Consider the following 26,509-nt stretch of genomic DNA (forward strand, 5'->3'; position numbering starts at 1 on the left):
TTTGGTTAAAAATCCTTTGCAGTGAATAACTGCCTGAAGTCTGGAACCCATAGATAACCAAATGCTCAGTTTCCTCCCTTAAGATGCTTGGTCAGGCATTTACTGCGGACACCTTCAGCTGCTGCTTGTTTGTGGGTCTTTCTGACTTCATCAATAAACACCAGTGACCCAATTCCATTAGCAGCCATACATGCCCATGCCATAATACTGCCTCCACCGTCCCTTTCCTTCTCCAGACTCTACTATTCTCATCATTCTGGTACAAGTTAATCTTCGTTTTGTCTGTACAAAGAATCCTGTTACAGAACTGGGCAGGTGTTCTTAGATGTTTTCTGGTAAAGTCTTATCTGGCCTTTCTGTTCTTGAGTGTTACTACTGGTTTTACACCTTGTGGTAAACCTTCTGTATTTAGTTTCAGGAAGACATCTCTTAATTGTAGACTTTGACAATGATTTGCCTACTTCCTCAAGAGTGTCCTTGACCTAGCTAGATATTGTGAAGGGTTTTTCCTCACCAAGGAAAAATTTCTGTGATCATGACCAGCTAACAAATGCAAATTCAACAGGGTCCAGGATGTCCAGTGCCTCCACAACAATGAAGCTAGTGTGCTTAGCCCAGCTGTCATCATCATCGTCATCATCATCCTGGAGAGCCGTAAAGGAAATTCAAACAACAGATTCCTCTGTCTAGGTGGCCCATGACACAATTTGAGGTCAGAATTGCCAAGTTCTTATCCATACTTGATGTGGTTTCAGGATTCTTGACCATCCCAGTTCACCCTGCTAACCAACACAAGTTAGCCTTCACCTTCACAAGCAAACAACACACCTTCAGTAGGTGCCCCTATGGTTATGCCAACTCTCTAGTTCAACATATTCCTGAACAAGGCATGCCCCTAAGATAGAGCAAGAGGCAACCTCATGTATGTTGACGAAATCCTAATGAGGAGATAGATCATGTCCTGGTCCACCTGACAGCAGCCAGAACCAAGACCGACCTTCACAAAGGGCAATGGTGTAAGACCAAAGTCAAGTATGTATGTCTCGGAACCGTGCAGTTTCCTTGGAATGTACAACTACTGGTGACAGACTATCAAAAACTACTCAGACATTGCCCGTCCAGACTATTCCCGAGATATGACCAAGATAGGCGAGTGGTTGCCTATACCAGAAAAACTCTCCTTCCCCCAGAGTGCAAATATTCCTGTGAGTATGAAGCACTTCTATGTACCATTTGGGCCATCAAACAATTTTCAATTACAATGGCAGCCAGAAAATCATTATTGAAACATGCCATCAACCACTGTTGTATCTCAGTCAACGCATCCGAGATGGAGTGGTCACCAACTCATTCATAGCCACATGGCTGCAATGTTGACGATGAACTCTCCACAACTGTTAGTGATCCAACTCCGCCTCCAGTATCAGAAAATCACCACTATTTTAATGAAAACATTTGCCAAGGCGTGATCACTGCCTATGTGGATAGACAATATATAACCATCAAGCATCCTAATTTCAGGTGCTGGTATCATTTTGCTCAACAAACACCCATGTCCACGGCAACAACTTTGTATCATCAAAGTATGTGGGGAAAGCGGCAATCCTCACTGCTCAAACACAGCTGTCAAACACAGCGTTAGGGACTTGTTCTTGCACAAATTCAACACATGCTGCACCTCCAGGACAACATGGTGCTCTATGCCCCTGATGACTGCACATTGCCACAGCTTGCAGTCCCCTCAGAGCCAAAGGGGGGTGTTGCTAATGTATGCCTACAGCAAACCATGTGCTGGCCACCACGTACAAAGCCCTCAGCCAGGTAGCATACTGACTAGGTATGCGGCAGGATGTGACAGAATATCTCAAGGGCCACCTGGTCTGCTGTCATTCCAACTAGCAAAACCACAGGGCCCCTCTACAATAGAAAGGGATCAACTTCCTATGGCCGGACCTGCAAATTGACTGGGTGGATCCCTACCTTGATCATCAAGTGGAAACAAGTACTTCCTCACTGTGGTGTGTGAATTCACCAAATGGGTAGAAAGCCTGCCTGCACCAAATGACACAGCTCAAACCACAGCATACTGACTCATTAACGATGTCTTCTCCAGGTTTGAACCCACCAGAATCTACAGAAGAGTGCAGAAGGAAGAACTTGAGCCTAGCCAGGAACAACACAGGCATAACCTCCATCTGCTCTGACCCAGAGTACCTTAATGCATCAAGAACATGACTTTCAACACCTGTAACTGCACAGTTCTCATATACCTCTGTCCACTGTGCCAAACTTGCCTCATTAGATAGGTGGTGGCATTGGCAAGCCCCTGCCCCTTTTTGTTATTTTGTTTTATTATTTTAGTTCGTTATTTTCTGAGGACCTGGGGTGGCTTGCATGAGCCCTGGGAATCACTGAAGACAGACATGAAAAGACAGATAGAGAACACTTCATCAGTTAGTATAGGCCTCAGACAAGTTCTGGTTTTGTCTCAAAGAATGATACCATATATTCAGGTTGAAAACAAAATGCTAAAGATTTAATACCAATTCCAAGGTATACCCTAATAAAGGTCCACCCAATAGAAGGCTTGACAGGCTCAGGTGGCATGAATGAAACTGGGCTACCCCACCAAGTGGAGTCTACCTAGCAATAACCCATCTAATCGGTTCCTTTGTTTGTACCGTGTGTGCAATTGATGCGTTAGGCTAATGTTTCATAATCATCACCCACTACATAACTATAATGCAAATCACCCACACACTTTCATCCCCTTCTCTTGATAACACCACCCTGGGTTAGCCGATTGGAAGTGCTATGCTTTGGTTGTGTGCCTCTGAGTTCTGCATTATGTTCCAGTGTTTTCCAACGATGACTGAAGAAGAGAATTGCGTGGGAATGCAGGGTACCTTTGAGCACAACACAAGACACAGATGTTTTTAGGTGTAATGCATTACAAGCTATCCACAAAGGACGCACCCTCCCTTAAGGACTGTTTCCTTTACCACAACCTCCTGGAGGAAGCAGAAGATAAGACCAGATTCACAAGTGCCTGCCAATGACCCTTGAAGACCATTCTTGAGACTACACAGACCCCTCTAGCAGCTATAAGAACGGAGGGGACGTGGGATCCAAATATATCACTGATGTGGTATGTCAAAGTTAAATTAAAGTTCAGAACTACTGTATATCTGCGCATTATAGTATTTAGACCCAAAATGTGACTGTCATTGAGGGTGTCATCTCATATAGCGTTAGCCCTATTATGAGACACTTCGTTGAGGTACTTGCGGCTAGATAGCATGTCACCAGCTGCATTGAGCTAAATAGTTATTGTAACTTCTGAGGCTGATTAAAGCTTGCTGTGCCCCTTGGTTGACCTCTACAACTTTCCTTCAGCCTCCATATAGAAGAATGGATTGTCCCTCAAGATAGGATTTAAAAGAAAAGGGAACCCAACTTCACTTTTGGGTAAACAGACCTGAGGCTGGAACTATCACACTAAAGTGTGGGTCTGAACACATAATTTTACAAACACTTAATAGACACTTTCCCCAGACATTTCGAAGGCCCCCTCTTTCTGTATGTTTCTCTCCTCTATTGAACTATTTGTTCAACCAATACACTCTGAATCCACTTCTTGGAAATTATTTTCAACTTTTTTAACAAATGGCAGGCTTTTGACAGACTCTGTGGCAGTCATCTTTTGATTCAGTTAGGCTCACATTTCCTTCCATTCTAGCCCCCGTAAAGTTAAACCTGAATATCATAAATGTATGCATTTGAGTGGGTGAATATGTCCAGCATTGAAATGGTCAAAACACATGTTTACATAGTGTATGTTTGGATTCAAAACAACTTTTGAAAAGTCATTGAACTCATGTTTCATTCAATACTCTTTAAGGGTTTAATAATTACAGACCGGTGACAAATTAAAGAAAAAACCTGAAAAAAGAAAGGAGAAACAGGATGAAAATGCCCCCATCCATAGGGCACAAGGGGTCACTGAATGGTTTGATCAATGAAAGGGTGCATTGAAGCTGTTCTAGCAGCTCAGGGTGGCCCAACACCTTACTAAGACACTTTCTGGTGTTTTTTCCTTTAATTTGTCACTTGTCTGCATATTGTATCACATACTGGATATCATGATCATTAGGCCCCAAGTGGTACTGTTACATCTTTATATTGGGCATATGTCTGCAATCTTAATGTCTCATGGTCCATTCAGCTGTCCTGAACCTCTACTTAGGTCCAAATGACGATGGTGTTGATTTGCTCTGCTTGCAAGCAGCCAGTAGCAGCATAACATAACCACCCGGGGTAATTGTCCAGTAACAAACCTTTCTCAGAGCCACAGCCTTTGCTCAGGCCAGTTTTAAATCATACATGCCTGTCTCCAGGCTCCAAGAACAGCAACACGCAGACACAGGCTGCCTGCTTTTTCAACACAGGCACAACTTTCTGATGCAGTATCCTCAAGGTCTTGTTGAAATTTCTTAAATTATTTGTCTGTTGGCTGTTGCAGCAAAAGCTCTAAAACCTACAGAAGATATCAGAACTACTACCAGTTTTGGCTCAATGTCATCAAACCTGAGGTCAGCAAAGAAAGTGGCACATACTGAGTCAGGAGACTTAATGATCTGTTTCAAGATATCTGGGCAGGACAGTGAACTCTTGCCAATTTGACCAGACCTGCTTTTTAGCTGTGGGCAAGTGAGGTATTACATCAACAGCCAATCACAAAAGTGTACCACAGATGTTTCTTAATTTCTAAACTAAAGCATGGATATTTTGTGAACTTAATTTTGTCGGGTTTTTTTTAACATTAAAATCACTTTTGTCACTTGTATCTCTCTATACTGTCCACAATTTTACAGAATAATTCCTGTTGGGATTTGATTCAGGTACTGATTGGAAAATAAACCAAGCACAAATTATTTATTACATACATATTAGTTACATTAGTTTGTCCCCTAATAATAGTGCATCTTAGCTTGGTTACCATTTGCCACTAGATTCCCAGTTAACAGTTTCAAAGCAGACATTCAAGACAGAAAAGACGATTGCCTTACCTAGTATTAAAGCTATTTTTTTCTACAAAACACTGGGGGACTGTCAATTTTAACTGCTTTCTCTGAATGAGTGGAATAAAAGAAGTACATTTTGTCAGTCATGAAATGTCTTTCGAGATAGTCAAACAAATGTCTTTAAAAAAAGACATTCACTGGCTTTTAAGGGAAGGTCATTCTCTGAGGCATCAGAACTGACTACCAGTGATGTAAATGTCCTTTCAATAAAGCTAATTCAACTGATTTTTGCATAAAACAAAGCAGTTCACTTTTTTAAGTTTTTGATTGCTATTTAGCTTTACCTTTATTTTCTTTATCATACTGTGGTTCTGCCATTCTAATGTAGGAAACAAATGGTTAAAAAGTACCAATTACTGCCACTTGTAGGTTGAATTCTAAACTTTTACTGTATTTGTAGTTTTATTATATTTAGATTTTTTTATTTCTAACCTAACCTAACCTAACCTTATCTATTTATCCAGGGCTGTAGTGGTAAAATAAAGGGTCGGTAAACCATACATTACCTTAGTCTGTCATGGGCCCATGAGGGCCATGATGATGATGAAATTGACCTGTATATGTCTCAAAAAACAACCTATATTACATTTATATATACCAATGTTTTGAATATATCAGAATAACAACTGACTGATCTGAAATGTATTTGTTTAAACTTCACAATACTGTAAGTGAACAGTTTGACTTATAGATGGAAAATTCGTATTTGGTGTTTCTCAACTGATCGGAACTGAAAGTATCTGACCATTTTACTGCTGTGTCTGTGAAGGTTATTGTGCCTTTGGGACCCAGATGCAGACACAGACACAGCAGGTGTAGGTGTAAAAGGTGAATTTATTAAGAAAACGGTTTGATGGAGGAATGAGAGGGGCACTGATAATGGCAGGAGACAGGCAGCGGAATCCAGCTGGAGGTAATGGCAGCTGAAGAGTGGAATGGCTGGAGGTTGTCTGCAGGATGCGTGAGTGGCAATGGCAGGGCAATAGAGCTGGCACTGTAGTCCTAGGAGACAAGCAGGTTAGCGAGAGGCACAAAGAGTAACAAAAGAAAAGCAACTTTAGCAAAGTTGTCGCTGAGAGTATAATTACCACAAAGCAAGCTGAACAATCTGGCGAAGAATTGAAGGACAGCTGCCGTACTTGTACTGAGGTTAGAAAATAATAAATTAATATAGTTGTTAGTGTTAGTCCCTGTATTAAAAGATCTGTCAGTTATTTTATAGCAGGTTCTGATCTTGTGTTTTGAATGTGGTTGGATTAAATAAAAGAAAAGCCGTTTTTCTGCCCTCTCAGAGTTTGTAGCCTATATTTCTCTCTATCACCTGACTCCTGGGTTGGTTCTAAATCAGTCATTTTTTTCTTTAAATCTTGAATCCTTTGCACCTTCTTTACCTTGTACATGTGTCAGTCCCCACTGTTTTTTTTATTTTTTATTTTTTATTCATTTCTATCATAGTTGTACTAATTAACTGTGAAAACCCCACACTATCTGCCTCTGGCTGCAGATTTGTGGTGCCGTGTGTTCACATTGTGCCATTCTGCAGCATCCAGACAACAAAATACAATGATAATAACAATGATTGATAACAAAATTAAAACACATCTTGGTACATTTTCACAGACCATAAGTGATTTAAATCAGAATCTGAGACAATGATATCACTTTTTCACAATCCTTTGTAGATTTTCGAGACACTGAAAGATGAATTGTGGCTGCAATTTTCCTGTGATATGTCACATATCAAATTACACTCACCATGGACTGACTTGTAATGCGCCTCTCTTGGAGTAGGGGCTGCTTGGATTTTTAGAAACACCAGAAAAGAAGAGATAAGGAAGTCTTTTTAAAGTGTCTTCCTGAGGCTGAGAAACTCATTGCTGATCTTTAATTTATCTGCTACCTGGCTTTGTTTCTGGTTAATGCTTTTGTCCCAAGCCCGCTGAAATGAGAAGGTAATTACTACTATTTAATGGAAGAGCATTCATTTTCATATTATTCAGTGACTCACTCGGACATGGACAGATTGATAAACACTTCTCAGATTATATGGGGGGCACTCAGAGAGACAGACAGATTGATAACTGCTGCACATCATCCTGAAAGCATGACAGAAAGGCAAGAAAGCAAGAAAGACAAGGATGAAGAGAGACATCAAGAATGAAAGAAAGAGGAAGGACAGAAATGGATAGATGAGGAATGCTAAGAATGTACATAGCTACAAGGACAAATGGAGAAATGAAAGACAGGGGACAGAAACCAGCAGACAATAAGGTCAAACTAACAACTCCAGCCATCCATTCATTTTCTGCCACTCATCCGAGAAATACAGCGATCACATTACAAAATAATCTACCAGGAATGTGCACTTGCACATATTTGATTTGCCACTGCAGCGCCTTGCTGTCCAACAAAAGTTGAAAGGTTCAATTTTCATCATTTTGCTCTTTGTTGGCACCCTCCCTCTGTTGACTGACTGGAAGCTGTGCTTTTTTATGCAGGACTGAAGTCAGTCTTAACCAGACCTTAAACACAAAGTAAGGTAAGATAAAATAGCCCAGATGTCTTTCTCCCCAGCCACATCATTCAGATCCTCCTCAGGGTTCCTGTAACATTCCCAGGACAGATGGGATATGTAATATCTCCACCATATTCTGGGTCTACCACAAGGTATCCTCCCAGTTGGACATAGCTGGAATACAATAAGGCATCATGGGGCTTCCTAATCAGCTGCCCAAACCACTTCAAGTAACTCCTTTCAATGTGAAGGTGCAGTGTTACCACTCCTTCTACTACTAATAGTCCCTTCTAGATGTCTGAGCGATGTTTGACCCACAGCTTTTGACCATAGAATTCATTAATGAATGAAAGAGAACTCATCTCATTGTTTGCCATGAGAATCTGGTACAGCACAACCATCACTGCCAATGTTGCACTAATCCATCATTCAGTCTCCATTTTACAAGTCCTGAAGATAGTTAAACTCTTAAAGTCAAGGCAAGGATTTATGACTTTAATGATCACCTAATCTGACACACTGACCATCTTGAAAAGCAAACATTCTCCAATTACTACAAGCTTGGGGTGGGCAAGGTGGGAAAAAGAGGTCTTGACAGATTCTCTCTGTAGCTAGTAACTGACTGGGGACCTCAAGTCAAGTCCAAATTATATTCAGTCTAATCAGGTCCCTGTTCTGTGGCTGCAGGTCTGTGTGTCAATTTGTTCGATAGCTGCTGACAGTGTTGGTGTTTACTCCATTATTAGATCAACCCTATTTTGGACTGGGACTTGATATCCTCAGACCTGTTTCCGACAAATTCTGTCTTTGGTTTATTTACAGTGAGTCTCATTTTTTTAAATATGTATGTATGTCAAGTTCGGGTACGTGTCAAATCATGTCCTTTGGATTTCAGACGATCCAACACAAGAAGAAACATACATTTTTAAATATTTAACTTAGCATCTGCGACAGTGGCCAAAAATTGTTGACAGCCATGCTATATAGTTCAGATGAAGGCCAGATAATGCACAATTCATGTATGAAACCAAACAAGTGAGATAGCTTACCATTTTAAAACCATCAATAATTTCCATATTTTTGTTTTAACGTCTTCCAATGAATTCTAGTTTGTTTCTGTGCTCTCACTCTCACCAAAAATCAGGTGTTTTGGGTGAATCTTGGAGTAGACCATCATTTTTGGTGGCAGCCCAACTAGACATGACCTCACTTGGGCACCTCAAGAATCTACCAAAATAAGCTTTACAAAGAGTTCAAACTTATGAAGAAGAGAACAATTATTAATATGCCAACTTGGTTGTGACTTAGCAGGTACATTCAAATCCATGGTAAAGATAATAGATGACTCTTAATTTATACAATGCTCAAATGTACAATTTTCACTGTCAGAGATAACCGAAAGAGGGACAAAGAGATGAACCATAAAGATGGAACAGATGGAAAGAACATGACTGTGAAAAGACAGAATGAGAGACAAACACAAGGAAACAGGAGCAAATGATGTCATGCCAGCTTCTGTCAAATGCTTTCAATTGCCAGTTGGAAAAGAAAGCCTGACAGACAACAGATACGGAGAAAAATGAAAAGAGGAAAGAAAGCACTGGCAGAGGAGGACAGAGAAAGAGAGAGATAAGTAAAACAACTACAATAATGTCTAACAATAGACTGGGGTGACAAGCCAGGGCCAGAGTGACTCACTTGTCTTTTGGTATTTTAAAGCAATAAAGCAATGTCAATCATCACTTTGCTGGAGTTTGGGGCACCCTGATTCGGCTAAAAATTGAATAAACAATATATATCACAGAAACTTTAAGTGTAAGGTTATGGTCCTGCTGCTCTTGTTAAGTGTCTGGTATACAGGTTACACTCTATGATGTGTACTGTGATGCCTGCTTTTTGTAGGTTTTAGATGACTCATCACAACTAATTTAAGAGTAAAAGATGCATAACAAGGTATCTTTATCCATATAGGGTATATGGGTTATCACTACATAAAGGGTTTTGGAGCTGCAAAGTGTATGTATAGACATTTTGTATTATTTCCAAGAGGAGTGAGAGTATATACTTGAATACTTCTGTAAGTGAGAGATATCAGTTTTTGATTTTTAATAAATTAAAAAAAAAAATTCTAAAAAAACATTATGGGTTGTTGAGTGTAGATTTAAAAAATGACAATTTTAACTATTTAAAATTGAATTAAACATTAAAGTGGGCAAAAAGTGAAGGCGTTTGAATACTTTCTGATGCTATTGATTGACCCTGCATCTATCATATTATACATTCTTTTAAAAAATCTTCACAGTTTATTCATTGGTACACAGATATGTAGTATATATCACATCTCACCGTCCAGTCCAGTTATTCTGCAAGAACATAAAATAGACAAAGTTTTATTATTATTATATTATTTGTGTGAAATCTTTAAATCTTTGGGATGTGAAATTAACAACAATCTAAAACACGTTTGTATAATGTATACATATATAAAAGGATAAAAAATTTTCGTAGCTGTCCGCTGTTATTGTTTCCTTGCTAAATCTGGCTCCAGTATCACGAAGATGTTGAAGGCTAGAAGAAAGCATGCAGACCAAGACCTTTTCAATTCACTTTATTTTTGTGTAAATGTCCCCACAGCTGAAAACCATGTCACCTGCTTTCTGAACAAGGGCCAGTACAAAGCAAGATTTGCTTCAAACTGAAGCTCATGGATGGATCGATACCAACTGTCTGTGACCTAACTTCAAACTTGGAATCTATAAGTTTTGCCATGTTTTATGGTGTTTTACTGTTTATTTTGTAGGTTAGCCTTTGGAACAAGGTGTTGGAATTTGGTGTGTCTACTGTGGCTAGCGTCACAGGCTGGAGCAATGTTCGACTAATATTGTAATATTGAAGGACAGTCAAGAGAAACTGTGAACATATCGTCTCATTTGAAGTCAACTAAATAACAAGAGTAGTACTGGATGCCGGTAAGTTTTTTTCATGTTGCTTATGGTGAAAATTAGCAAACAAATTATACTATATTCACTACAGTATTGTGAGAGGATATCAAACAGATCATCTGCAGCTTTAACATTTTAAAGGATAAATATGGCAATAATTGTCTGAAAATTAAAAACTTCTCAAGTGAAAATATCAAAGTTAATCTGTGAAACATGGATACTGTACAGTTTTCACAGTAAATGCTGATGCTTTTTTAAAATACCATTTACTGAGCAGTTTTTCAACCACATAAGCAAGTTACTATCAGTAATCAGTACAATATCAGTAATTCCTTCAGTTATGTTCACACGGTAACTTACAGGATAAAGTCTATTCCAGGCAGGTTGCTACAGTTATTTATTTCGAATGTTTATTAGTTTTCTTTTTCTTATCAGAAATAATTGCCTGACTAATGTTTAACATCGTCGGTTTTTTCATATAGTACTTTCCAGCGTTACACACTGGTAATTACTGTTAGTGTTTACATTACATATGGTGCTTCATGCACATGCTAACACGTTGCCTTTGTAGCTCCTTGAAAAGAATATTTTTTACTTCACTGGCTCTGTCGGTCGTTTCTCACAAATGTACCTGTAAAGACAAACCTTAAACAGAGTGTATGTTAATGGTTTAGAGATTTTTGCCTAAATACTGAACTAAAATTATGTTAACGTTAACAGTATGTACCTGAGGAAAAACTTCACGGAGAATCCATCTTGATTGCCGATGTTCATTCTCCCTGATTTTGGATCAGATTTGTTCTCCAACATATGCGATGATGAAGTTTTTGGTTTAGAAGCGGTTATTGTGGTGATATTCATGGTAGAAGTACAGCTAAACTTGCTTCAAAACACTGAGAGGCTCTGCCGTAGCGTAGCGCTGCCGTGGTGTTGCCGGCTGCTCAGGCCTGTGGGAGCTGACCAATAAGAGCAGACTGGGCTTTTAGGGAGGGGGGGCCTCACATGGTAAAACATTACTTTTGCTGCTGAGTAATTAGTAAAGTTATGTAATTACTTTTTCAATGAGTAACGTGTAAGGAGTAATTGATTACAGTTTTCATGTAATTTCTCCCTGATTTTGGATCAGATTCGTGCTCCAACACTGGCTGGGACGAATAGAAACTCCTACAGCCTGTGGTTATTCAGATGACTAACCACAGCTCATTTTATAGTAGTATTTTAATTCAGATGCCTGTGTGCAGCATGTGTAAATAAACATTTTTTTTTAATTGCTTAAACTCCTACAGCCCACATTGAAAAATTGTGGTGCAGTCTGGCAGGACCACTGCAGCAGTGTGGAAAGTCTTGTTAATAAGTCAGGACATGGCTTGTTGGATGGAGATTGCTTTAGGTTGGAATGGCAGGCCACCAGACTGCTGCTGCACAAATAATTAGCTTCCCATTAATTTGCTTTGTCTTGTTGTTGCCAGTAGTGTGTGTGTGGATTGGGGGGAAGATTTATTATGTGTAATGTGAGTATGGACTTGTTTTGAGGCTGTATTTTTGTGTGTATGTAGCTGTGTGAGTTTGTCAGTGTGTATGTGTCTGTTTGAGTTTGTCAGTGTGATATGTGCTTGTTCTTGCATTCAAATTGTGTGTGTGTGTGTGTGTGTGTGTGTGTGTGTGTGTGTGTGTGCCCGCACACATGCGCATGTCCAGAGGTTTTATATATGCCTCTGTTTCACTTTTCTTTAATTCCAGGCTACAGAGAGGCAAGATAAGGAAGCCATTACCCTGACAGTGAGAATATAACTGGTATTTTTATACCGAGAGAAAACAGATTTATTTTTATGGCATTTCTGCTTCAGTGGAGGACTTGAGATGGCATGGTTAGAGGCAAAACTCTTTTTCCTTTCCTTCCATGCCTCCTACCCTCTCCTTCATAAATGTAAATGTAACTCTATACACACACCTCACTAAGAATGATTTTGGACATTTCCATGCAACTGAATGATGACAAAACCAAATATTGTTAATGGTGCTTAGCTGTTGTGGAAGGAAAAACATATGTTTTTATTTAGCTTCTCTGTCACTAAGAAAAAGCATTAGTTGTTTGTTGAAATACCTAATACAGCCTATGTTAGTCATGGATGTGTTCAAGTAAGACTATGTAACTTTTGAAAGAAGAAATAAATCATGAATCATGAAAAGTTGAATTCATAAGCAATATAATGCACCATTGTTCAATTCAACATACACACAGCCTTATTTGATATAACCAGTGGCTTATGTTGGCTAATGGTATTATTGAAAAGATTGATATCTTGATGTAGGTCCTCATGCAACTGTTACACTACATTATAGTACTTACTATTATTCTATAACTGTCACTCATAGTCACTGTCAAGCAAAAACTACACTCTGTTGTTTCAAGAGAATTGTAACTTCTATTCATTCCAATGCAAGCTGCTAGCTGGGCAAATATGCTGATAAAGTTTTTCAGTCTTCCTGAGGACACCACATTTTTGGCACATATAGCATTCAGTCCTGTAGTTGAGCCAAACTGAATGAAAATGTGTTTATTTTTAAAGAAACTCAAAAAATGTATTCATCATTAAACAGTTGTGCTTTTGTAATGATTGTGTATAGAAACAACACTTTTTGGGCCATGGGGAAACTGCCATTGCCAAACTGTAAATTGCCATTCCGACTGTGGCCACTGCATCAAATTAGGTTTGCAGCCAACTGCTATTCCTTGGGGCTTGACGTTTACATTCACCTGACAAGGTCATCTCGTGGTCATGTGAATAATAGTGGTTGTTGATCAAGAGATAGACATCAGATGTAGAGTCCTCCTAGGAAAGAAGTCAGGATGGTTGGATAGACTGGTTAACAAAGCATAAGTCTACTGTCTGTCTGCTTCTCATTTCCTACCAACAATAAACATTAGTTTATTTCAACCATGACCAAGACCTTTTCCTGACCTTAACCAAGTAGTGTTTGTGCCTAAACCTAACCTTAGCCAAAGAGGTTGCAGACCAGTAAAGAATCATGTGAATCGGTTTTGTAATGGTCAGTCGTAACAGTGTTGGAGGTCACTGAAAAATGAATTCATCCTATTGATAAGGGTCATATGGATTGTTTTGGAAGGCAGTGACAATGTGACAAACCACTCCAGCTCAATATATGCTAATTTCTGTCAGTACACTCCTATTTATTAGCCAGAACATAACATCAATTCACCTGTGCTGATATGGCTAAACGAACCATACCATACGAAGGTAATAATGGGAAATAATGGTTAGACTTCCTATAGAGAAAAAGCAGAGTCAGCCCTGCTAATTTGGTCTGTGTATGTGTCCGAGCCTACACCTGCAATAGCCACCTGCAGTAGGTAAGATTTTTCCTTTGAAATCCTGGTTGAAGTAACTGTAAATGCTTTCTAAATCTTGTGTGAATTTTGTGCTTTGTGTGGTCTATATATCTATCCATCTATCTATCTGTCTATCTATGTATAATGTACATGTGTATGTCTGTGTGTGTTAATGTCTGGTGATAGTTCATGAGCTAGGTTTTTAAATTCATGTGTTCTTTGTATGAGGTTTGACTGGTGTATTTGACATATGTTACTCTGTGTGGCACCCCACTGTTCACTGTCAAAGCGCTACAATTTATTGCCCAGTGAAGTACCATATAGGTCAGAAATCTGGGTGTAATTGTTGATTATGAAATTACGATGACCTCACAAAGTATTCAGACCCTTTCACTTTTCGCACGCTTTATTGTGCTGTAAATTTAATTGTAAATGGATTAAATTGTAATTTTTTGCCCATTTATCTACAGTCAGCAACCCACGCTGATGAAATGACCTGTCTTTAGACATTTTTGCAAATTTATAGAAACCAAAAACTTTAATCTCTCATTAATAAAGGATTCAGATCATAGATTGTCATTATTGCATATAACATTTGTTGATTACCAGTCAGTTAACTATACATATCCAACTATATTAGTATTATCACAGTAGTCAGTATAATTCTGGAGTATTTATACTCTTAATACAGTACTTTGTAGAAGCCCCTTTAGCAGCAGTTACAGCTTCGAGTCTTCTTTGGTAAGTCTACAAGCTCTGCAAACTTAGATTTGGATAGGTTATCCCATTCTTTCTGGCAGATCCTCTAAAGCTCTATCATATTGGATGGGAAATGTCTGTGAACTGCCATCTTCAGGTCTCTCCACAGATGTTCTATGGTGTTTAAGTCTGGGCTTTGACTGGGCCACTCAAGGAAAGTCTGAAACTTGTCCCAAAGCCACTCCAGTGTTGTCTTGGCTGTATGCTTCAGGTCATGGTCGTGCTGAAAGGGGAACTGTCATCCTGACTGTACTTAGCCACAATGTTAAAACCAGTTACCGGTTTTAACGTTTAAAACGTCAATTGATTTGCCAGAGGTGGACTCTAATCAAGTTCTAGACACATCTCAAGGATGATTAAAGCAAAGAGGATGCACCTAACCACAGTTTGGAGAGCCACAGCACAGGGTCTGAATACCTTTGAGAGAGAGGAATGAGAGATATCGGTTTCTGATTTTAAATAAATTTTCAAAAAATTTTTAAAACGTGTTTTCACATTGTCATTATGAGTTATTGAGTGTAGATTTATGGGCAAATATAGCAATTTTAACCAAATCTAAAATTAAACCACAACACAATAAAGTTTGCAAAAAGTGAAGGGTGTGATTACTTTCTGAAGCCATTGTATGTTTCAGCAGCACCACTAACATAAAAAGAACTGCTTTGTAGCATTTAAAGAATATATTCAGTCACAGTTTAATTATTGGATGGTATCCCAGCTCACACAACTAACGTCTATACTTTGAGACACACAGACACACAGTCAGTTTAGACTCCACCTAACCTGAAACCCATACTGATACAAGGAGAACATGCAAACTCCAAACAGAAAGTTGTACCCTAGTTTCAGGATAGATTAGACAATTTAAATTATCTATGAAACCCAACATTCCTTATTCTGAGCCTATAAGACCACTTCGACATCTGAAATTAGCCTTTTGGTTCCAAGAGCAAATGCTCCAAATTTGACACTGTTTAAAGCAGTGTCTGTACATTACATGGCCAAATATATGTGGACAACTGAATCTTGAAGCCACACGTGATAGTTGAACATGTGATTCCAAAACCATGAGCATTCATCTGCTGTTCTAAAAGCCTCCACTCTTCTGGTTTCAGGCTTCCCAGCAGATCTCTGAACCTGGCTGCAGGAATATGCTCTCATTCAGACCTCATAACATTAGTGAGGTTCATCACTGATGTTGGATGATAAGGCCTGGCTAACAGTTGGTGTTCCATTTTATTCCAAAGGTGCTGGATGGGGTTGAGGTCAGAGATCTGTGCAGAAAAGTCAGGTTCTTTAACACCAAATTGGGAAAATAATTTCTTTATGGAGCTGACTTTGTGCATGGGGGCACTGTCATCTTGAAACAGGAAAGGGACAAACACAAACTGTTGAAACAAAGCTGGGACAACATTATTGATTAAAATATAATTGTATGCTCGAACATAAATATTTCCTTTCACAAGAATTAAGGGGAAAAATCAGGAGAAACAGACCCAGACCAAAAGCACACATACAGTATATACTGTATTTGTTTTTTGCTAAGCACACCAGATCTCAATAGAATGAAATGTGCTATATAAATAACATTTTGCTTGCTTCCTTCCATTACATATATAGTATTTATACTGCGAACATCTACCCATACAGTGTTTAGAAGAAAGATAGAGAAGCATTTGCTGCTTCTATTTGTCCTAGAAAACTAGAAAACTACGAACTATAAAATGATACAGTACAAATCTATTTAAGGCTCATATCATCTTCTACCTGTCTTATTACCAGCTGGAATAATGTGTCTGGTATTGTTTTCACTGTGTGAGTCTGTGTGTGTGTATGTGTGTGCGCGCGCGCGTGTGTGTGTGTGTGTGCGTGCATGCATGCGTGTGTGTCATCCTGGCAAAATGTGGAACTGGAGAAACCTACTGTTGCAGAACTAACACAGAGGTGGTTTAGAGGACTTCGGCAGGTGTTTATACGTCTGTCTGTCTGTCTGTATGTGGCAGATTTTGTCACCACGATAGCATCACAACACTGCAAGATGCAGTCACGACAGTTAACAGGTGTGTAGTTGAGATTAAAATGAAGGCTGAATTCGACGATGGGTGTGGTCCAATCCATGACTACTGAGTATCCATGTAATAATATAGTAATGACCACTGAGTACTCATGGGTTGGAATGTCAACATGTTGACGGGCATCATGGCTGGTGTGATCCCATCACAAGATTGTCTCTAAGTTTATCTTCCTTTTCTTCTCATTCTAGTTTCTCTAAAATTCACTCTTTGTCTCTACTCAGTTTTTATTTACTCTCTTTTCTTTGGACTTTATCAGAGGATGTCTCCTGTATTTTCAGATCATTGCAGGTCTGAAGTCTGACCTCCTCGCTATTGGGGATATATGAATTGAAGCTTATTCAGTCGTACTCAGTGTTAGTTACTTCGAAAAAAATGCCTCGGTTGAACACAAAACTTAAACTTCAGCTATCTCCTGAAGCCAGAAATTATTGGTTGAAAATTATTTGTCCTTCATTCTTTGTGTACGCTTTGCATCCATGTGCCGCAAAACTATAGTATTAGGTCATATTCAACCTTGAACTCAACCTTTTAATATTTGCTTTTATAAGTAAAATATTTTTGTTCATAGAATGACATTGGTTTTGCTTTTTATTGACATTTTTAAAGGGACCGGTCTTGAAGCAAGGTTGTTAAAGTTGAATGAATGTTGTTTTTTTTTTGCCACTTAGGAACAGTGTAACAAGCTGAGAACATTACACCGATTAAAGTTGTTATGAGAAACATTTAACAAACAGTTGTCTATTTACACATCTAGCACAGCTGAATTAGCACAATTTCAGTGTCATGTTTCTGTCCACCACAACGCATGTCCAATATTCATTCTCATTTTAGTTTAATTTTCCACCAAATCCCTATATCACTGTAATAAATTCAACATCTCAATCTTCAATGGCACACAAAGAATATAAAATACGTTTAATAACCATGAACCCCTGTAAAAGAGTTTTAAATTGCTGGGCAGATTCTTTTCAGATTAGATCAGAATTTCCTCTCCAAGAATCTTAATTGATGAAATTGTACCTCATGCTCACAACAGTCAGTAATTAAGGCGTCGGTGGTGAAAGCCATCAGTGATCAGATAGTGCTGGCAGAAAATGAACGATTCTACTGGTACTTTTGTGAATTTGATATATATCGGGTCAGAGAAACTGTGTCTGGCCCCAACCACCTAAAATAATTAACTCAGAAATAAACAGAAGAGGAGTTATTCACAAAAGCCAACTTAAAATTAAGACCATCACTGCAAAAGAACATCAAAATAGGAGAATTAAATGTACAATAGATCGCTCTCATCTAAAGCTGTATTAGTAAGCAATCTAATATCAGATCATCATATTGATTTATTCTGTCTTACTGAAACCTGGCTGTGTCATGAAATATGTTAGCCTAAATAAATCCACTCCTTGCAGTCATATTAATAGCCACATTTCTTGGGGCACTGGACATGGAGGTGGAGTTGCAGCCATTTTCAACTCAAGTCTATTAATCAATCCTAAACCTACACTTAATTATAACTCATTTGAAAGCCTTGATTCTTAATCTTTCACACAACCTGGAAAACATTACAGCCTACTCTATTTGTGATAGTGTACCACACTCCTTGCCAGTACTTTCAATTATAGTGGGTGAGTTTAATATTCATGTGGATGTTGATAATGATAGTTTTAGCACTGCGTTTATCCTATTATTAGACTCAGTTGGCTTCTCTCAGTGTAAATAAACCCACTCACTGTTAATGACTGAATAAACCACACCCTTGACCTTGTTGTGGCGTATGGCATCGAAATGGAAATTGAACATTTAATAGTTTTTCCACAGAATCCTCTTTTATCAGACCACTATTTAATAACTTTTGAATTCCTATTGCTGGATTACACACAATTAGGCAAAAATGTCTTTCTAGATTTCTATCTGGTAGTGCTGTAGCTAAATTTAGGGAGCTGATTCCATCAGCACTTAACTCTATGCTACGTTACATATTTAACAGCGGACTCTGCTAACTTTAGTCTCTCCAAAACTGATCATTTGTTGATAGTGCTGCAGGCTCAATGTGAATGACATTTGACTCCATTGTCCCTCTAAACAGAAGATGCAAAATCCAGAACAGAATTTAAAATCCTCACAAAAGTCTCCTCACCTTCAAAGCCCTTAATGGTCAGACACCATCATATCTTAAAGATTTCATAGTACTACTACTACTACTACTACTACTCCATTTCCCCACTAGAACACTGGATTATTTTCTCTCCCGTACTTTTGTGCTTTCTCATCCTTCTCCTCTCTTGTCCTGTTGCTTTCTGCAGGTATTTCTTCCGCCGGAGCTACAAAGTCTGGATCTGTGTCTTATTATTATTATTATTATTATTATTATTATTATACATCCTTATGTGGAATTGTGCTATGTTCTCTTGCTCTCTTTCCCTTTCTCTCCCCCTCTACCCCCCCCCGTTTCCGGTTTCCGGTTGTGAGTGTGAGTGAGGGTGGACATGCGAGTGGCGGGAGTTGTGAATTGTTTTGTGTGTGTTTCTGGATTATCTCTCCATCTTTTCCTCTGTACATGATCAGGTGAGCTTTATTTTTCTAAATTGGTTTATTGATTTGTTTGCTGATTGGTCTTGTCAGGAGGTCTTCAGGAGTGATGGCGTCCTCCGAGACGCCACCTCCGTCTATCCGGCAGGGAGGGCGGATAGTCCTGCCGGATAGCACCTTGACCTTAGTGGAAGTTCTCCTGGCTGCCGGTCAACTGGTGGGATACGATCAGCTGTGTTTTGCCTCCATAATGAACCGAGCGGTGGTTGTGTTCCTGAGGGACGAGCCTCAGGTGCATCGTCTGACCGAGAGCAGTGTGTTTATCAGGGAGAATTTCGTACAGGTCTCCCCGCTGCCATCCATGCGTATCACCGGTGTTCCGCCATTTATCCCCAGCACGTCCAGTCTCTGAGGCGGCAGGTGTTCATGTTCCTGGACTCGCTGACCCAGACGCTGGAGGTGTCTTTCAGGGTGAAACACGGCGATGGGCACTACCTAGTCTACGCCAGCTCAGGCCAGCTCAAATGTTTCGAATGTGGAGACGTTGGTCACAAACGATTTGCGTGTCCGCATAGACAACAACTGGTGGAAGCGGCGGCGGGCAGGTCTGCCCAGGCCGGGGCGCCGGCGGGCGAGTCTTGTGCCCGGGAGGTGGGTGGGCCCGCAGCTGGGACTGAGGGGTTCACGGTCAAACTGTAACAACCAGCTACAGGCTTCTGAGACTGCAGAGAACCTGAGCAGCTCTTAGTCTGCAGGGGCTGAGGCAAAACAACAGTCAGAAGAAAAAGCGGAAGAAGCTGCTTCCACCAGTCTAATAGTCAAAGATGATACTGAAGAAAAATGTGTGTTCAGTAGCCAGGTATCAGGTGCAGGAGGAGACATGGAGTATGACTCTGAGTCAGACGCTGTATCTATTGGTGAGACTCCTAACAGGAACACAAACCTCTACTCTCTAGAGGAAATAAATCAGTTCCTGGATGAAACATTCGGAAAATCTGTTAAAGTGACTGATTATTTCAGAGACACTGACAAATTCATCAGATCTGTTGGCATATTAAAAAAAACTGGTTGGTTTTGACATTTTGGATGAAAAGAAACGCTTCCGTCTAAAAAAACACATCACAACTTTGAGGAAAGAAGCAAAAAGTATAACTGCTAAAAGGACTAGAAGGTTGCTGACATGATCATGTACCACAAGGTGTTTTTTCCTCTTTACTGTTCCCTGCTTGTCTTAGGTCTGATGCTTTTCTCTGTCCCCTCTATGCGGAGCCTCAGAGTAGGGTCTCTGAACATCAATGGTGGGAGAGACAAGCACAAAAGAGCATTAATATCTGAGGTCTCTGCTCAAAAAAAGATTGATGTACTGTTTTTACACGAGACACACACAACTCAGACAGACGAGGCAGATTGGGGTTTATGGTGGGAGGGTTCATATGCCCTTAGCCATGGCACCAACTTCAGTGCAGGAGTAGCCATTTTGTTTAAACCAACCAAAAATACAATGGTTCTGTCTATTACTGAAGTAGTGAAGGGACGGTTGCTGATGGTCAGAGCAGAAATAGAGAAATCTGTGTTCTGCTTTGTCAACGTATATGCCCGGAACCAGGGGGCCAAAAGAGTAGTGTTGTTCAACAAGCTACAAAACGAGCTAATGAAACACCATCAAGATCAAATCATCATTGGTGGGGACTTCAACTGTACTGTCGACTTTACTGTAGACAGGACAAGCGAGGAACCCCACCCGTAGTCATCCCAGAACCTAAACAGCATTATAACACAACTAGATCTGCTTGACGCGTGGAGGGTCACACATCTGCAGTCCAGACAGTACACATGGGTGAGGGTCAGAGACGACACGGTCAGTGCAGCCCGACTGGACAGAAACTATATCTCCCAAAGTCTCAGCTCCAGACTGGTTGAGAGCACAATTAGTCCAGTTGGGTTCACTGAACATCACTTAGTCAGCATAGATTTGTATATTTCACCGGGTAAAAGGGTTAAATCCTACTGGAGTTTTAATAACAAACTCTTGCTAGACAGGACTTTCTGTCACTGCTTTGAGCAATTTTGGCAGCAGTGGAAAATTAAAAAAACTGACTTCAGTTCACTGAAACTATGGTGGGAGATTGGCAAAACACAAATTTGTGTTTTTTGCCAACAGTACACCTGCCATTCCACTGCTATAATCAAGTTAGCAGTGCAAGAACTTGAAGCCAACATTAGGGAAATTGAAGAGGGCTTGCATGGCCGACTTACATGGAGTTCTTCTAGAGTGCTTTAGAATAGGATCTCTCCCAGTCTCCTGTCAGAGGGCTGTGCTCTCCCGGCTATCCAAGAAAGGAGACCTGGCCCAACTTAAAAACTGGAGGCCAGTTGTCCTCCTCTGTACAGACTATAAGGTGCTTTCCAGAGCCTTATCAAACAGACTTAAGGACGTCCTGGAAATAATTGTAAAAATAGACCAGACTTATTGTGTACCAGATAGGACAATCATGGACAACATCTTTCTCATACGAGATGTTATTGATGTTTGTAAATATTATATTGTAAATTGTTGGATATTGTCTTTAGATCAGGAAAAAGCTTTTGACAGGGTGGATCAGTCTTACTTGTTTTCTGCACTTCGGGCTTTCGGTATTGGTGATGGTTTTCTGGCTTGCGTTTGTTTACTGTATAAAGGTGCACAATGTATGGTGAAGATGGGGACGGGGCTGAGCCGGCCAATCCCTGTACAGCGAGGGATAAGACAGGGTTGTCCTATCTCAGGTCAACTACAGAGCTTAGCTATTGAGCCCCTGCTGTGCAGGCTGAGAGGTCGGCTCAGTGGTCTCTCACTGCCGGACCTCGATCGTCCTCCCACTGTTTCTGCTTATGCAGACGACATTTACATCTTAGTTTCCAGTCAAGAGGATGTTCAACATCTGCAGGACACCCTGACTCTTTATGAACAGGCCTCATTTGCATGGTTGAACTGGAAAAAAAGCGAAGCTCTGTTGGTGAGACAGTGGCGGGATCAGGCAGTGCCCAGTCTGCCTGGAGGACTCCAGTGGGGGAAGGAGGGGCTGAAGGTGCTGGGAGTGTTCTTGGACATTGAGGGCTTTCAGAGAAAGAACTGGGAGGGAGCTAGGGAGAAAGTGTGCACTCAGTTGTCTAAATGGAATTGGCTGCTACCCCAGTTGTCATATAGGGGAAGGGTTCTGGTTGCTATAACTTGGTCTCCTCGACTCTCTAGCACAAAGTTATCGCTCTGACGCCACCAAGGGGCCTGGTAGAGGAAATTCAGAAAGCCATCCTGGACTTCTTCTGGTCTGGTTACCACTGGGTCAGAGCAGCAGCCTTACATCTGCTTGTGGCTGAAGGGGAGCAGGGATTGATCAACATCCAGTCCCAAATGACCTAATTTAGACTCCAGACCGCGCAAAGGCTGCTGTACAACTGTGGCTCAAGCTGGTTTGACACAGCTCATCTGCTGCTGAGGGGAGAGCCGGTCGACTGGGCTACGACAAACAGCTTTTCCTCCTCCAACTGGAAACGGTGGACCTAACTGGACTGACACCTTTTTACAGCTCTGTCCTGCAGGCGTGGCAGATCTTTAAGATCACACGTCATACTAATGAAACTCCAGGCAAGTAGTTGTTTGAAGAACCGTTGTTTTTCAACAACTTTATACAGACCCAGACGTTGCAGTCTGCCAGCTTGCGAGCCGGTCTCAGAGAGGCCGGCTGCACCAAACTAGGACATCTGATGAAGGTGACGGCAACATCGGTGGAAGACCTGGGAAGGAGGAGCAACATCACCTCTACCGGGCTGATTTACAGAGTGGTGAAGGAGGTCTGTGCTGCCCTGCCACAAAACCTGAGAGCATTCGCAGAAAACAGAGACCTGTGCAAACAATGGAGTGAAGGCTACTGTACAGCTTCCCCTCTCTGTCCGTCACCCCAGCTGTGGGAGAGTGGCAGGAAGGAGGACAGCTGCTGACATTCACAACCCCACACCCGGACCAGTTCCAGACTGTAGGAAAAAAAGGAAGGTTCTGAACCTGCGCTCTTTGGCGTGGATGAGGGAGTCGAGGGGGACTGAGTTTTTTGGTCCAGGCACTCCCCGGAAAGGCAGCTGGCGGGCCCTGTACAAGCTGCCCATTGAAAAGCAGACAGCAGACCTCCAGTGGAGGGTTGTACACGGGGCGATAGCTACGAACAGATACAGAGCGCACCTGGATCCTGAGCTGGGGGAGGAGTGTGTCTTCTGTTCTCAGGCGGAGACCCTGGAGCATTTGTTTGTTCAGTGTCCTCGGCTGGTGACGCTGTTCGAGCTTTTAAAAAGGTGGTTTCAGGGTATCGGGGAGAAAATTTCTTTTGATTTGTTCATTTTTGGCCCCAGGTACAGTACTAAAAAGAAGCTGGCACATACACTGGTGAACTTTTTATCTGGTTCTGCTAAGCTGGCCATCTGGCTGACGCGCAGGAACCGGGTCCAGAACACTGGCAACGTGGAACCTGTGCCGGTTCTGCAGGGACTGTTGAAGGCCCGGCTGAGAGTGGAACACGCTTATTATATAATGATGGACAATGTGCAAGACTTCAGGCACATTTGGGCTGTCGGAGGGGTTTTATGTTCTGTCGGGGGGGAGGGAGAGCTGATTGTTAATTTCTGAGAGAAAATTTCTTTTGGGCGACAGTTCTTTGCTTCATTGTGTTTGTTTTGCTATTTTTCTTTCTGGTCTTTGGGTGATGATGTAGGTTTAATAAATGTTTTTTTTAAAAATCAAATAAAATCTCTCTCTCTCTCTCTCTCTCTCTCTCTCTCTCTCTCTCTCTCTCTCTCTCTCTCTCTCTCTCTATAAGCCCAGGTAGAGGCAGAAGGCCGCCCACCCTAAGCCGGGTTCTGTTCAAGGTTTCTACCTGTTAAAAGGGAGTTTTTCCTCTGTCCTTCCTCTCTCCACTGCCGCCAAGTGAAATAGAGTACCAGTAGAGGAATCAGAAGGTCATCCTCATCAGGCTTGGTTGAGTATTCACACTATGGGGTAATGTAAAGGGGATTTCTCTGTGTTTTCGCAGAGGCCACAGGCTGAACATTTTTCTGTTTCTTGCTCAGCACAGGATATTCTGCTACAGCATGTTATGATGACAGGCACAGAGAGAGCCAGTAAAGAGACTGACAGGGCTGGTAAAAACTTTATGGATATTTTGACAGTTCACCAGCCCACTGATGTTGTGGAGCACTGGGATTTGTCCCAGTATGCCCGGGGGCGGAAAGGACCTTTTAAAGCCTGGTCAGGTGCTACTGATTGGTCAGGAGCAGCTGATTCTAGGGTGTTCTGGTTCCAAGTACACTTATGAACCACCCTATGCTCAAACTAGGTCTTCCGATCCATGACGAGCACTAGTCCAGTAAGAAAACACCACATGGGTTCAGATCCGACAGGCCATATGCTGTCAGTCACAACAGTAAAACCAGTTACTGGTTTTAAGTTTTGGCTGAATGGTGTAAAATGCTGTAAATATGTATATGTACTGTATGTGTGTGTATATATATATATATATATATATATATATATATATATATATATATATATATATATATATATATATGTGTGTGTGTATATATCCTGTTGGTGATTTTCATAGGCAGGATCTCAAGGTGCAGCCGGGGGGAGGAATGTGTCCGCTTTGGGGACCTCAGAATCACCACGCTGCTTTTTTCAGATAACATGGATCTGTTGGTTTCATAAGCCTGTGACCTCCAGCATGCACTGGGATGGTTTACACCTGAGTGTGTAGACGCTGGGATGAGAGTCAGCACCTCCAAGTTCGAGGCAATGGTTCTTTGTCGGAAAATGGTGGATTGCTCCCTTCAGACTGGGAGTAACTTGTTGCTTCAAGAGAGTTTAAGTATTTTGTCTTGTTTACGAGTGACCGTAAAATAGAGCGTGAGATTGACAGCTGAATTGGAGCAGTGTCAGCAGTAATGTGGGCAAAGTACCAGACCATTGTGGTGAAGAGGGAGCTTAGCCGGAAAACAAAGCTTTTAATTTACTAGTCGATCTATGTTCCTATCCTCACCTATGGTCATGAGCTTTAGGTAGTGACCAAAAGGATGAGATTGGGAATACAAGCGGTCAAAATGAGTTCATGTCTCATTCTAATAGGGAAAGGAGCTGGGTCCCTTGGAAGCTCCTCCGCTTCCAAGGGACCCAGTTAAGGTGGTTTGGGCATCTAATCAGGATGCTTCCTGGGCGCCTTCCATTGGAGTTTTCCAGGCACATCCCACGGCAGGAGACCCTGGGATAGATCCAGAACTGAGTGGACAGACTATATAATTCATCTGGCCTGGGAAAACCTTGGGGTCCCCCCGGGAGGAAATGGAAAACATTGCCGGGGAGAGGGGCATCTGGACTACCTTGCCTAACTATCTGCCACCATGGCCCACCCCAAGCAGCAGAAAATGGATGGATGGATGCATGATCCAGCAATGTAATCAAAAAGTTGGTTTTCAATTAAAGGGATTTTAAAGACCCACCATTTTGTAAAAACAGCCCTGAGTTTGATACCTTTACTAAACTGTATATTGGGATAATCCAATTCTTTTTTTGTTCATTAGGGGGCGGGAGAGTCTGCAGTTATCAACATGATAATATCCATATAACCTCAATCCAATACAAAGTATTGAGTGGAACAACCCTAATGTAAAGACTGAACTTTTTGGCAGTGATCTCAATGAATCCCTAATCAATTTTTTGTTCAATTTATCTGTCTTCTTCTCCTTTGATTTTTCATGTCTTCCTCCTAATTTCCCTGTTTTTCATCATTCAAGACTCATTCATTTTACTCTCCTAGATTGTTCTTTTCTTCCCTGCTGGCAGTATTTAGTGAGAATTTCATTTCTTTATTTACTCAGGTTACTCTGTGTCTGTTTTTTATTTGTGTTTGTGTGTGGGTGAGAAAGAGACAGATGACGTGTTCATATGTATATCAGTGTGAATGTGAGGGGAAGCTGGGTTCCAGGGTCCAAATATACTCATAAGATAAGTAAAATCCGGACATAGCAAAAGGCTTATTTTTGAAGTTGAGGGGATTAGGGTTTAAGAGGCGGGGTCAAAGGTCATTATTAGTCAAAGGAAAAATCTGTCAAAATCTGTATTTCATTCTAAAACTTGCAGTGGTTTCCCATGCAGCTTTGATCACAATTACAAATTGATCTATTTGCTATTTTGTCCCTGTAACTATTCAGAAATAAACACTGTCTACATATTA

Source organism: Xiphias gladius, chromosome 3, assembly GCF_016859285.1.
Source record: "Xiphias gladius isolate SHS-SW01 ecotype Sanya breed wild chromosome 3, ASM1685928v1, whole genome shotgun sequence".
Taxonomy (NCBI): Eukaryota; Metazoa; Chordata; class Actinopteri; order Istiophoriformes; family Xiphiidae; genus Xiphias; species Xiphias gladius.